Below are 15,436 nucleotides of genomic sequence, written 5' to 3' on the forward strand. Positions count from 1 at the left end.
TGCAGGAAACTAAGCGAGGCACATCCAACACCTTCCTGACCAGGTATAGGTCAGGTGGCACGCCCTTGCATCAGCATCGGACGTGCGTGCCGAGGCTTTGCGGGCCGTCGCTCGGAGGGACCAGGGCCAGCCGCAGTCATGGGAGCCTCCCGGCTCTACAGTGTTGCCCGTCGCTACTCGCCGGTGGGTTTCTGACCGCAACAACTACATCCCGCCGCCATCAACCTTCAACGTGCTTCTTGGCTCCTCCTGGTTCGATAAACCTTGGTTTCTTTCTGAGGGAAAACTTGTTGCTGTGCGCATCATACCTTCCTCTTGGGGTTCCCAACGAACGTGTGAGTTACACACCATCAGTAGGCGTCCAAGGTTTGATCGCCCTGGGGTGTGCCGAAGAATTCCTGCTGCAAAAAGACAACACGTTGGAGCTTGTTATTGGTGAAGATGCCGTTGATCTTTCCCCACACCGTGCGGGCATCATCGCCTTCCCGAACGACGGTCTTGAAGATGTCCGGCGAGACGGTGAGGAAGAGCCAGCGGATGATGGTGGCGTCGATGGCCAGCCAGTCGGTGTCGCAGGCGAGGAGGTCGGCGGTGCCGTCGATGTGATCGCGCAGGTTGTACTCGCGGAAGAGGAGGTAGAAGTACGTCTTCCAGGTGAGATAGTTGGCGGCGGTGGTGGACAGCTTGACGGGGACATGGTCGGTGATGGCGACGGCGCGGAGCTGGCCGGGGTCGGGGATGGAGGAGTCGGCGAAGGGGTTGGAGCTAGGGGTTGACATGATGAGGAAGGGGAGGCGGCGCGCGGCCGGGAGAGGGAGGAGAGGCGGCGCTGCTAGGGTTTAGGGGTTGGGGGAGGGTGGGGTGCGGCGCACGGGGAGGAGAGGCGGCGCGCGGCTAGGGTTTTAGGATCTAGGAGGTGTCTGATACCATGTAGAAGGAGATGCAATGCTCGATGTATTGATCGGATGCATATGGCGGTACATATATAGGCCACGTCCTCGACTATACAAGGAAGGAGGCGGGCCCAATAGTAAATACAAGGATATGTATCGCTATACAATAACTACAGAGGATACACATCCAGATATACAAGATATGTATCTCAACAGTTCCCCTATTTCAGGGTGAGTACAAAATCATGTTCCTTCTACCTATCAGATGTGTGCTACTATCAGAAACATGATTGTGTGCTAATCTTTTTACAGGATTGCATTGGGGATATTGATGGTACTCATGTCACTGCAAAGTTACTGAGATCAATATCTGCAGCATTTGCGGGAGGAAGCACTACACCAACCAGAACATGCTAGCAGCTGTGGATTTCAATATGAGGTTCACCTACGTGCTTGGGTGGGAGGGTTCAGCTCATGATGCGAGTATCATGGCCGATAGCTTGTCAAGGTCTGATGGGTTGCAAATCCCCGACGGTAAGTTCTACCTTGGAGATACTGGATATGCATGCCGGCCTGGAATTCTACCTCCCTTCAGGAAAACAAGGTACCACCTCAACGAGTTCTCTGCGAAGCACCGACCTCTGAATGCGAGAGAGTTGTTCAATCTCAAACACTCAAGCCTTAGAGTCACCATTGAGAGGGCCTTTGCTGCTTTGAAGAACAGGTTCAAGGTCTTTGACCAGAAACCGTTCCACACGTTTGACACTCAGGTAAAGCTGGTCCTTGCTTGCTGCATTCTTCACAACTGGATCCTAGGTTGAGGCGAGGATGAGTTCTTCGAAGAGGTTGTCACTATTGATGAAGTAGAGACCGGCCATGGCGGGGAAGCAGGCGACAATGATGCCTGGAAGGTGAAGAGGCAAGAGTGGGCAGACGCAATGTGGGAAGCCAGAGGCAACACCACCATCTGAGAAGAAGTGAAGAAGAAGAAGAAGAACCCCTACGATCCCCTGTTTCTCGAACCCTTTTCGATCCCCGTATATTGAACGACCCCGTTATGATAAACTGCAATTCGTAGTAGCTAGGGAGCATCGTGTTATGAACTACCATTTGTAGTAGCTAGGGATGATTTCGTGAACTGATTGCAAGTACTGTGATTTCTGTGTGATGGGAGGTGATAGCATGGTAAGACTACCCGTCGTAGAGAAGAGGTAACCGTAGACATGCCTGGATGGTACCAAACAGGCCTAATATCATCTCCATCGACTTGGATGCAGGCAAACAAACAGAAAGTCCTTTTTGGCCCAACCGATATAGCCCGACGTACCAAACAACAGGCAATTTCGACCCGTGGCTCGTTCTGGACGCGCACGCCAGTGAGCCACAAGTCAGGCCAGACAACCAAACGCGTCCTAAGTAGCCGTCAGTTGTACCAGTTGACTTGATTTTGATGTGCTAGTACAGCCATATGTCCGTTGCCTTTTGTTTGCAGCTAGCTGACAACTGTTTTTAGTTGCCTATTTTTTTTCTCAAACAGACATCAACGTGCTTGTCGTCATGTATTAAGAAGACGCCGCTATTAACGACGGTACCTTCAATATGTGGAAGCATATCATGCCCATGTGCTCATACCTCCCGCACTCGCAGATGTACATAGAACTGTCTTCAGAAACGGTGACCTCATATCGACTCTTGTACCAATCAGGGAGTGCCAAAGGATTTACATGATTTGCATGCAATGCAACATATTTCATTTTTGGCACAATTTCCTCCACAGAATAGTACCATGCAACATACAGGGCTCGACCAAACATTTCAAACATCGTCCTTGTGTATATCTTGCTGGCATGCATGCCTTTCTATCGGTACATTTGATTTTATCACTGCACCAGCCTAGCCAAAACAAAGTGATATCTAAACAAATATCAGGCAAATGATGTCATCGGAAAACAGAACAACAAACACTATAAAAGGAAATGGCCTACAAGGTTCAACATAAACAAAAAACCAACTGTCTTACCATCTGCCCCTTTTTTCTTGGAACCCTTCTTCTTGCTCTCTGTCATATTGCAGCTTCCCATATTGTTTAACAAACACGATCATCGGGCACGCAGGAGGGACATAATTCTTTAGCATGTGATTTGCACTCTCACTTCTTTGGGTGTTGATCCGCTTGGCACAGAACTTCCCACTGAAGTATGGCTTTGCCCACTTCTTGCGGACTTCAAAGATCTGAATAAGGAACGTGTTGCTCATCAGACCTCAAATCCCTTCACAGTAAGCATCTCGTCCACAAGGTTGTGGAAATCAGTACGGAACCCACTTTTTCGTGTAATGGGTACCAAGGCATTCGTTGGCCTTCCGAAGAACATGCCATTTACACCACTGGTGTGTCGTGCCTGGGAACACGTTCTCAATCGCGACCTCCATTGACCTTGCTTGATCTGCGTTAAAATGGTTGCCATGTTAGTCATTTTGCCATAAAATCAACACCCCCGGGTTACCGAACAAATTAGATAGTACATGTTAGTATTGTCACTGGTCGCTTGCCACCCATCATCTTCACGAACTTGGAGAAAACCCACTCGAAGCTCTCGATCTTCTCGTCACGCAGTAGAACACCAGCAAAAAGAACACTTTAGAAATGATTGTTTACTCCAACAAAAATACCAAACGGCATATCGTACAGGTTGGTCTTGTAAGTTGTGTCAAAGGTCACCAGATCACCGAAATGGTGGTACTGGTGTTTACTACGGCCATTTGTCTATAACAGGCTTCATATCTTGCTATCAGCATCGGCTGAAAAAATGCGGAATTGTCTTCGCCTTTGTAAGCGAAAATGTCCAGCCTATCTCGCTTTTAGCCTTCATGGTGAATGGCCCACTGCATTCGCAACAACTAGATGTTGTGTTACTCTCCTTTGGCTTACCCTACAAACCAAGGCAAAAGAAGTATGTTACTTTCAACAACAACACCATCAAGATTTTAAACATCATAGCAAATTCAAGCCTAGTTTGCGAATTTACCGAGCACACATACAGCTCTTGCATACACTTCGCCCCTTTCACATTGGTTCTGCTCTTCCCGTATCTAATCCCAAAACCACATTCCCAGGAATATAGGTTGTAATAGTCATACGCCTCCCCAGTCGAATCAAATGTGAGGCCCACTGTCGGGTTTACAATAGCATCTGTTTTCCGTTCTGCAAATCCTCTGAACGAACTTTCTAGAGCTGTAACCCTGTCTGGTTTCGTGGGTCTCTCATCAGGCATTCTCCCATGACTTGGTCTGAGAATTAAATTTTTCACTAGGCAGACTAAAAATGACATAATATACATAGATCAGTGGGCATGCCACATGAGGCGCACAAATAATAAAAAAAATTCTTTTTTCGGAAATGATGTCCACAACTAGCAAACATGAAGGCACCACTCAAGCTATGCACATCCAGCAACGCTAGCTTTGGTTCTATAATCGTTGGAAATAAAAAACATGGAACCAGGTTGTTTTTCTGTGGGAGTCAAGACTGAATCTCAATAGGCAACACAACATATAGAAGCTACTGTACCGAGACGTAGCAATATTGGTGTAGTTAGGGCATCTCCAAGGCGGCGACCCATCCCACGCCCGCGCGTTCGGATGGGTCGAAACGGACAAAACCGCGGCCCAGGGCGCGGACCCATCCTAAAAACGGATGGCCGCGGCGTCCGGGACGACCCAAACCCGGCCCAAATCTGGGACGAGTTTGTGTGGCCGCGGACGCCGATGGCTGGCCGTGCGCGTCCGCCCCTTGTCCGCCCCTGGCCCGCGTGTCATAGACATAACTAATTTTTTCCATTAAAAAAGTACCCATTACATTTTTTTTAGTCTACTACTTCTATCCTAATACGTACGGGGCCGGCGGCCTCGCCGACGACTCTTCGCCGGCTCGCCGTCGGGACCGTGGATTTCACTCGACGCGGACGGCCTGTACGCGTGAGGATTCCACTCTAGCTTACGAGCTGGGTGGCGCGGCGGAGGCCTTCATCCTCCTCCTTTCCGTCTGCGCGCCTCGAGCGCGCTCGCGCTCCGCCTCCTGCGGCGGCACCATCCGCTTCCCGCATAGCTCCAGTTCCTGCAGAGCGGCGGTTCCACAGCGGTGCGCGCCTCCAGGCGGACGCGGCCGGCGGCCTGGGCCTCGTGGTTCTCGTTCCGCCGGCGCATGCGCTCTTGTCGGCCGCGCTCCGCCGACGCAGCAGCCTCCCGGGCGCGCCGCTCGGGCGAGGGCATCTGGATGAGGTGGCGGGCTGCTCGCATAGCGAGCAGCTCGTTCTTCTGGCCGAGGAGGTCGCCTAATCGGCGGCCGGCCGGCCCGACAGGTCGCCTCGTGCTCCTTTGTCACGCGCGTGAGGTCGGCGAGACGCTCCTCGATGGCGGCGTTGATGTTCGCCAGCGCGAGGTCCTCCTCGTTCACGGGCTCCTCCTCCCCGGCGGCCGTCCCCTCCTCCGCTGCCTCGTACCAGCCGTCCGCGGTCTCGTGCCAGCCCTCCGCGGTCGCCTCCACCATCTCCGCGTCCCCTTCCTTCTTCGCCGCCGCCTCGGCAGTGACGCGGAGCGCCTCGTCGTCGGCGACCCACCGCGAGTCCGCGCGCTCCTCCTCCTCCGTCCGCGGGAACCTGGCCCGGGCGACGAGGGAGAGCTTGGCCCACGTGGCATGCGGGGTGCGCGGCATGGCGATGGAGAGGGCGCCGGAGAAGGTGGAGGGGGAGAGGACGGCGGAGAGGGTGTGATGCGGTCTGTGACCGCCACCGTCTTTTATAGCCGCCGGCCTGGCGGGAAACTTGGGCGCGAGCGTGCGCCAATGGCCTTTTCACGCGCGCGGGAACCTTGGTGCGCGCGGGAACTTTCCCGCGCGTTCCACCGCCCACTATTGCTGTCCCGTCGAGGCCTACCATGGCGCAGCGCCGAACCACGTGGCGTCTTTTTAGGTCGCCGCGTTGGGCGCAGCGTGCAACCCAAACGGACACGCGGACGCGGGCCGCTGTCCGGGTGTCCGCTCGGCCCCCAAACGGCCCAAAACGGACGGTCCAACGGATCCGTTTGGGTCGCTCGGTTGGAGATGGCCTTACAATTTACCCAATAGGCAACACAACACATCTGTTTTTTGTTACGAACTACTAGTAGATTTCTGAAAAACTAGATCACACTACACGCACATGCACTTGCTATTCTTCTATCAGTAGTCATCTCGCTTACCTCCGTACCCATCCTTCAACAACAGGAGGCGCGCCACCCGATGCACTGCCGCTGTCAACCTCCTGAAGAGATAAGATTTCTGTCGACTTCAAGTGGTTTTCCCTTTTGCTCTGTCAGCGAATCATCCAATGTATCACTCTCGAACGCCTCAGGCTGCTCATAGTGGGGAGTAACTTAGACTAGTAATATATGTCATGTTACTAGTCTAGGTTACTATCTTCATAGTGGGTAGTAACTTATATGTGGTGTCATGCATTGCGTCATTTATTATGTTGTAGACTCATTTTGCCTTGGGATGTGTGATGTTATGGTAACATAGCTAGTTACCACCTCACTCTCTTTCTTCATTTATTCGCATGCCATGTCACCAAAATGCCTTGAGATGTGTGATGTTACTAGCTATATTACTCTCACTATGAGCAGTCTCAGGAACTGTATCGAGCCCCCTGCAGGAACATATAAGAAGATTCAGAATGCTGTAAGGATAAAAAAAAGCTCCATATCTTGTGAATCGATGTCCTCACCTGAAAGTACCAAATCCACTCCGCAGCATTGCGCTCAGATGCAACATCCATAAGTTCGCCGGCTCACCAGGTGGATCTACCTCCTCTCTGTGAAGCTCCCCCCACCACGAGGCTCGGAATTGGCATCCTACGAGCGGTTGATGAAGCAGGAACATTGCGAGCATCTTGCTGTTATAGAATTAACCCATCCCTAAAAGCAACGGCCCGTACAGTGTCATAACTACGCTGCGTGTCTAATTATTGCCGGCAGGGGCGCGGAAGGGGAGTTAGGACCTGTACCTACCTGTTCTGGTGACGATCCCCCGGATACAAAATCTCGTATTCCTCTTTTCCTCCCATTATGTTTCCTGATTTCCCTTTTTCTGCATTTATACAGGCTACTTTGTTTGCTCATTTAGAAGCTCGAACCAGCGATACAGATTCCATCCGCGCTGGTGGCTGAGAGCCAAAAATTCGCGTCCCTAATCCCACGGCAACCATTGACGCGTGGGATGTCGACCTCGGCGTGCTGCCAGGTCCCAAAAGTCCGCGTCGGGAGAATTAATGACGAGGACTTCATTGCTTCGTCCTGCAGGAAGTTTCCTACCCCTAAATTTCACCAATTTAGTCCGTGTGTCCCCCAATTCACTGTCCAGTAGCTCATAGTTCTCTTTAGCTCAGAGCTCAAGCTCCGGGTCATCTTATAAAGTATACTGAGAGAAGAAAGGTCTTGGAAAGTCAGCAGCATCACATGATTGCCTCTTCCTTTGCTTGGTAATTATGTTCTTGACACTCTCCCTTTCATGTACGCATGATTAACTGATGAATCTTTCTCTTGCTCAATCTTCCTTACCTGTTTGCTTCACTTCATTGCTCGCTTTCCATTAGAATAGCTGTGTGCATTTATTGATGCGATTTTTGGTATTTTGATTCCCTTGATTGGTTAATTGAGAAGGTTAACTTCTGTTCAAACATTACTAGAGAAAGCAATGGATTCTGCTGAGAAGCTTGCATCTGCAGAGCAAAATCATACTGTAGACAAGATTTGACCAACCAAATTTCGTTTTGTCCTGGAATTTTGGTTTAGTCAGGTTAATTTATGTCCCTGGCTTTTAGTTGTAGGAGACACAATTTTTTTTTTGTCTCGTATGGTAGTACGCAGAAAAGAGTGTATTTACAGGTTGTCTGATTTCTCTCCAAGCAATTCATACTCTCCATTCTTCTCAGTTCGTTTCGCTGGTCTAGTGAATCTGACACAATTCATTTTGTTCTTCAGTGAGGCATCTATGTCGCACTGATTTCGCCTCAAGAGTCAAGAGTGCTTATGATCTCCATCAAGCAGAATCCAGAGCAGATTGAGCAGTACTTCTGTTCCTAAACAAACTGATTGAGCACCATTCTGGAAGCATGAAGTTCCTAGCTTTTGGGTTAGTTGTACTGGCGTACCTGCAATCTTTTGCAGCTACTGACCTCCAACTCCAAGGTAAATAATTTGCGTTTAAGATATTATTCTACATAGCTGGAATTCGGTAAGGCAATGCCAGGGAGTATTGACTAGTATGAGGCTGGGGCTGTTGCTTCATTTAGAAAAAAAAAAGGGAGTATTGACTATTTGACTAGACTTCGTCTACTAAATAATCGAGTGCGCTTCTTGGAGATTCATCTCGCTGCCCTTATCATTATCCAATTATTGACAGATGACTAGATTTTATCAGCACCCGAGTGTCTAGCTTCACCTCCCTGTACCTACCATTAACAAGGTGTGGAACTGACTTGGAACTATTGACTGTTTGTTGACTAGACTCTGCCAACTAAATATCCCTCCATCTGATAACACTTGTCTTAACTTTGTCTAAATTTAGATGTATATAGACACTATTTAGTACTTCCTCTGATCCATATTACTTGATGCTAAAATGGATGCATCTAAATTTAGACAAAGGCAGAGAGAGTACTGTACATCTGCTAAGAGATTCACCTCCATATCTCTTTGAAAATCCAGAGTTCCAAACAATGCTTACAAGGAAACTACTCAATTGTTCCAAAGCACACGTACTCCAGTGATCAAGTGCATATTTGCATATCACCTACCCTTAGAATTGCTTTGGTAGATTTGCACTTCTCTTTCAACGTAGTAGGAAAGCACTTCTCGTTAGATTGCAAGTGAAACATTGAATATATTTATTTTACGTCAATCAGAAAGATTTTAACCACTTTTAATTAGTTCTACCTCATAGCTCTGCAAATTAAACGGCCTTTTTTTTTATCTCTACAGTCACAGCACTACATGAAATCAGAATGATGCTCATTGACAATCGCGGTGTCCTGGGAGATTGGAACGAGAATCAAGTCAATCCCTGCCTTAATAATTATATTATGTGCGATCAAGACAACAACGTTTATGCAATGTAAGTGAAAGCATACTCAATTGTCTGGCAGCTACAATTCTTTTTTGCTCTCTTTTTTAATTCTTGAAAGCCCATCACGAGGCAACCGCATATTCACATTCTGGCCAACATAAGGATGTTTGAAATATTAAAGCAGAGCATAGCTTTTTAAGCCGGGCCTGATGTCGATTTGGCCGGTCAAAATCTCCTCTGAACTGAAGACCGTCCATCACTTCTTAGAGCACCTCCAATAGCATTTCTATATTGGATTGCTAAAATTTTACTATAGAAAAGGGAAAGAGAAGGTATACAAACCCAGATAAAATTTTGCTTTCATAGCCTTCTTATAATAGTAATCCAGCACTGGCAATGGTGGGTACACTTTTTTTTCTTTGTTTTTTCGTCCCTTATCTCCTTCCCTCTTCATCCACCTGCAAGCGCACGGGCAGCACGGCCTGCCACTGCCCCACGCCCGCCGCCCGCCCACGAGGCTTGCCCATGCCTCCCGCGGCCCGCCGCCACCTGCGCCCACCCACTGCCGCGCCATGCCCGCCGCCCCCCACGCCACATGCCTGACCCCCAACCACGCGCAGGGTGGCAAAGGATCATCGTCGGCGGGGCACAAGGGTGCGCGGCGGAGCTCTCCGGCAGCACTATGAGATCTCGACCCTCTGCCCGGTACCATTGCGGTACCAGGCGAGGAGTACCACCGTGTTTGCATGACCGGTACCAGAGCGGTACTACCGCGTTTCACCATTTCTGGTGACTCGAGCGGTAGTGCCGGCTTAGGTACCGTCAAGGTACCGGCATGCTCACTGCATTCTTTTCCCAGAAGGCGGTACCTCGACCGGTACTACCGGAGCTGCGAGGTTCCAGCTGATGTGTACGTGGTGCTGAGGGTGGTAGCAGTACTACCGCACTTGGTAGCGGCACTACCGCACTCAGCACCGGTACTACCGGTTTTGCTGAACCTGTTTTCTTTTCTTTTCCTCTACAACCATGTCGCCTCGCGACACACACACAAAACCAGAAAACCTATCAACTACTCTTGAGTCTTCCGATCCAGAGGTATTTAGCGAGGACACCGTGCACATGCAAATTTTTCATGGAAACTATGCACACGGTGAAATATATTCGAGTGTTGTTATCAAATACACAAAACACTCATGGAGATATCTTGCTCTTTCATCTGCCGTGACAAGAAAAAGAACAACGTCAACCTAAACCACCGGATGATGGGTAGCTTTCGGCGCTTCCTGAATGACTGCGAGCTTAATGAGATTTACCTACACGGGAGATGCTACACGTGGTCGAACGAGTGGTAGACCCCCACCCTCCTCAAGCTCGAAAGAGTGTTCGTCACGGTTTCGTGTGAAGAACTCCACATCAGCTCCTCGTTAACTGTACCACACAGTCTGTGAGTCACAAGCGGTTTCGGTTTGAACGTTCTGGCTGAAACTGGATGGTTTCAGCAAAGTGGTGCAGTTCGCATGGGATAAGATTGACAGTGACCCGGACCCCTTCCGGATGCTCAAGTATGATCTGCACATCGGCGACGTGGGTGTAGGTGACCTACTTTGGTGGCCAGGTGGTCTTCGGCAGGAACTGGAAGGAGACGGTGTTCAAGTATGATCTGCACATCGGCGACGTCGTGGAGTTCAAGCTCCAGGCATTCGTCATCAAGATGATCATCTTCAGGGCCGACTCCTCCACCGCCAGGCTCTACACCTGCCCTGATCACGGCTAGGCGGCGGCCCTTCTTTATTTCCATGCCTGTTAATGATGTCCATAGTTAGTTTTAGTGGTGAACCTTTGATGTTAAGACAATGACCGTGCCTTTTGATCAAGGAGTTCTACGGGCTTCTATGCCCCTGGAATGTCCTTGCTTTTGATCAAGGAGTTCTACGGGCTTCTATGCCCCAGGAACGTCCTTGCTTTTGATCAGGACATTATTTCTTGCCCTGACAATGCTTATATGCAGGTAGCTCTTCCTTGTTGTTGGATCATGGCTATCATGTGTGCTTACTCTGTTGTGTTGTGTGATTAGATAGGGGTAAGAGCACCAGTTGAAGAGGGCGGTAATAGCATCGCTTGTTAGCACACAACCAAACGGCCAATACTTCTCTCGTGAGCCAACATATCGGCCATTGTTGCTTACCAATCGATGGGCCGAAACTGCACCATGAAACTTTGTTGGAATCCAAACGTAGTGCACAACATAACCCAAGTTCCGTTTCTCCTCATACGGCATCCGGTGGGCTAAATGGGGAACAGGAAAACTCTATTGCGAGCAACCAATCACGCCCTTGGTGACCGGGCCAGGATGTTTTGCAACTTGGGTGACCACAGTACACATCGATGGCAAGTTGATAGATCATGGGTGATTTTTACTCTATGCAAAAATAAAAATAAAGAGATATTTGAATAAACACTGTAAATGTGCAATAGCATGTACACTTGTGTTTACATGATTATTTGCTCAGTTTTCTCTCTGCAATTTTCAGAACTTTGAGCAAAGCAGGGTTAAGTGGAGTAATGTCGCCCAGCATTGGAAAGTTAACAAGTTTACGTCAACTGTACGCTCGAGATATACTCTTACAAATGTGTTACATTTAAAGATTATTCCTCAAATAGATATAGTTTACTTTCACATGATTTTGTTGATTGTTACATATTTTGTTTCAGGGCATTTGATGGTAACCTTATAAATGGTGAAATCCCGCAGGAGATAGGCAACCTACCAAACTTAGTGATTCTGCAACTTGGAAATAATATCTTAAATGGCTCGATACCTGAATCATTTGGCAATCTTTCAGCACTTCAAATTATGTAAGCCAATCTATATCTCTTATTATCACACACATCACGGTCAACCCTGAACAATGTGATAACTTTGAACAGGGATCTAAGCCAAAATCGCTTAAGTGGCAACATACCAATCTCTTTGTTAAAGCTTCCATCATTGAATGATATGTAAGTTGACCTTATTTTGCTGATATCATCATCATTATCACATATTACTGCTATTTGATTCGTTCAAATGATCGCAGAGCTATTCCATCATTTCTTGATGCCTCGTAACCCTGGTTTGCAGTAATTTAGGAGGAAATAGGTTAACTGGAAAAATACCTAACGTTTTTGGCCATCTTCAAGGACTCCAAAATTTGTAAGTCACCACATAATTGATGCCATCTTGTACTTTACAGACCCTAAAACTGATAAGTTGGACAGGGATCTAGACCGGAACGGATTAAGCGGGGAAATTCCGAAGTCTTTGTCAAGTCTTACATTCTTAAAAGATATGTAAGTGAGTTCACTTATATTGATCACAAATTCCAAATATCACAATCCTTGTTACTGTTGTTTTTGTTTGCTCATTATGTACATACGTATCACCTCACCTCTCACTGTGCTTTGCAGTGATCTTTCATACAATAGTCTTAGTGGTGGAATACCACTTCAGCTGTTTCAAGTGGCCGAATACAAGTACGGTGGCATTTTGTACTATAGCATATTAGAAAAAAACTTTGATGTGTGCATTTACATAATTTAGTGTAAGCATGTGTTTCCAGCTTCGTTGGCAACCATCTGAATTGTAGCCAAAACTCAACTCCATGCGAAGGAAGCAATGGTACGTCAGGTAATTTGCAAAGCGCATGGAAATCTACTTGTACCATCTTAATTGTTGCCAAAACTGTTGTGTGGTACATATTTGTCAATATTATTTCTCTTTTTACCATGCAAGGGCATAAGACCAAGCGATGGATAATTTTCATTGCCACAGCTGTTCCTCTAGTGGTAGCATTTCTCTCCTTCATGTTTTGCTTCAGGTGGATCAGAAGGCACATAAAAGGTGAGCTATGAACACTCTGTTAGTCAAGTTTTTGGTTGATAAGTTTTGCACTAATGAGATAATATTAGCTTTAAATGCAGTTCAACTGAGTTTATGGGATATATCAAAGGTGAATGAGCGCCAGGATGAAGAGCTGGTTTGGGGAATAGAAGGGAAAAAATCAGGGTTCACTCTTTTCAGCTTATCACAATTATTGGAGGCTACAAGTAACTTCTCAGACGAAAACAAACTTGGACAAGGTGGATTTGGTCCTGTATACAAGGTAAAAATTCATGCATGGGTCTACAACTCTACATACAGAATGACATAAAATTCTGTGTGATATGAGTAAGCACCGGAGACAACCTCTCAACTTAATATCATACAGCAATTTTGAGTACAACAAGGTCATAAATTGATAATGTACCTACACCGTTCTTGCAGGGACAGTTTCCTGATGGGTTGGAGGTAGCAGTTAAGAGACTTGCTTCCCATTCTGGGCAAGGTTTCACAGAGTTCAAAAATGAAATCCAACTCATAGCCAACCTGCAGCACAGAAATCTGGTTAGGCTGTTGGGATGTTGCTCTCAGGGAGAGGACAAAATGCTAGTCTATGAATATTTGCCAAATAAAAGCTTGGATTTCTTCATCTTCGGTATTACTATTACTTCCAATTATTACCAACGCCATATTTTGCATTACACCTTAAAACGAACATTCTTTCTCTACTATATTTATGTCTGACTTATGTACAGATGAAGCAAGAAAAGCTTTACTAAACTGGAATAAACGCCTGACAATAATCGAAGGAATAGCACAAGGACTGCTGTATTTGCATAAACACTCTCGCTTACGTGTTATACATAGAGATGTTAAAGCCAGCAACATTCTCTTGGACTCTGGAATGAATCCTAAAATTTCAGATTTTGGGCTTGCAAAATTGTCTAGCTCTGACGATACTGAAGGGAACACAAAAAGGGTGGTTGGGACATAGTAAGCTTTTATTACAAACAAATTCAGTTGATTCGTATTACAGATCCATCAAGTAGTCACTAGTAGGAAAAACGCTATTAGTCGTATGTGAAATTTGGCTATTGGTCGCAGGCCCCTGCACTGGTAACGGCATACTAGTCGCGTGCCTGTGGCAAACGCGGCCAGTAGTCTACATACTGGTCGCGTGCGCCATGAACATGTTACTTTAGACTGGTCATGTGCTGCCTCCACCTGGTCGCGTATGGCTTTATCGCACGCGGCCAGCAGTAGCAGCTGCATTCTAAAAACCGTGCCCACTACCAGTGGGCCTACCCCTGTAGCGCTTTTCCTACTAGTGAATATTGTAATAGGACGTAAAAGCTTGATTTTGATGATATGTTATATAATATCCTTTCAGTGGTTATATGGCCCCAGAGTATGCTTCTGAAGGCCTCTTTTCAATAAAATCTGACGTGTTCAGCTTTGGCGTCCTAGTTCTCGAGATCATCGCTGGAAAAAAAATTCTGGTTTCCATCTGCATGGAGACTTTTTTAACCTTCTTGGATATGTGAGCCTTCTTCTCTACTTACATTTGCTACCTTGTTTTGTTTGATGATGCAAGTTTAACATATTCTACAATGAAACTTCTAACAGGCATGGCAGTCATGGAAGGAAAAAAGATGGCTCCAACTCGCTGATGCATCATTAGTCACAGATTGTTGTACATTAGCGATAATGAGATGCGTTAACATTGCTCTGCTGTGTGTACAAGAGAACGCGGCTGATAGGCCCACCACGTCAGATGTCGTTGCTATGCTAAGCAGTGAGAGTATGAGCCTTCCCGAGCCTAAGCACCCTGCGTATTTCCACGTGAGGGTGACAAAGGAAGAGGCGTCCCCAGGTGCTGAGCCATGTAGCATAAACGACGTGACTATGACTACCCCGAGAGGTAGATAGTATATTTTGGTTTTCTCCAGATGAGGAACCTTGGTCGAGATTTTATTTGTATGTAAAAACTCTGGGATTTAGAGTTAACAAAACTTGCCTCCTAAATGGCGTTCGCTTCTGCTAAAGTCAAGAAAGAGTACTCTAAATTGCAATGAGCTCTATATGCCAAATCACCTAGTCAATGAAATCTGAGTCCCTGTATTTTTATTCATCCTGTATCTGTTTCCATATCAGTTGCAGAAACATAAGCAGAAAGTAGCAAAATGACAATGCTACTGAATATGTGACCCCTTAGCAAAGCTCCTTGTGTATTATCATCTGCTGGTGATTGTTTCTTCCACTTCTGGTCCTGGCCTGCTGTGATCTTTCTTCAGAGTTTTTTTTTTTTTTTTTTTTTTTTTTTTTTTTTTGCGGGGATCAGAGTTTTGATTCTGTTTAGTAATGTTTTGGCTGGCTTTGATTGTTGAACACACATCTTTGATGTTTCAATCTTTGTTTTCCAATGCTTCTAGGTGATCTTTTGTACCCATTGACTAGATCAACCCGGCCTATCTTTTATCATTAGAACTGTTGTGAATGAGCAACTTGTATTCACAGAGGGCCAAGGGCCAGTACATGTACATGTGTTACAATGTTCAGGAAAGTCCCTCATACACTAGGGATATA

General features: G+C 46.9%; 1 pseudogene; it reads left to right on the plus strand.

Annotated features, from left to right (window-relative positions):
• The first annotated feature begins 6,699 nt into the window (after positions 1-6,699).
• On the plus strand, positions 6,700-15,091 carry LOC124702978 (annotated as a pseudogene).
• Positions 15,092-15,436: the final 345 nt, after the last annotated feature.

Source organism: Lolium rigidum, chromosome 3 (genome assembly GCF_022539505.1).
Source record: "Lolium rigidum isolate FL_2022 chromosome 3, APGP_CSIRO_Lrig_0.1, whole genome shotgun sequence".
NCBI lineage: Eukaryota > Viridiplantae > Streptophyta > Magnoliopsida > Poales > Poaceae > Lolium > Lolium rigidum.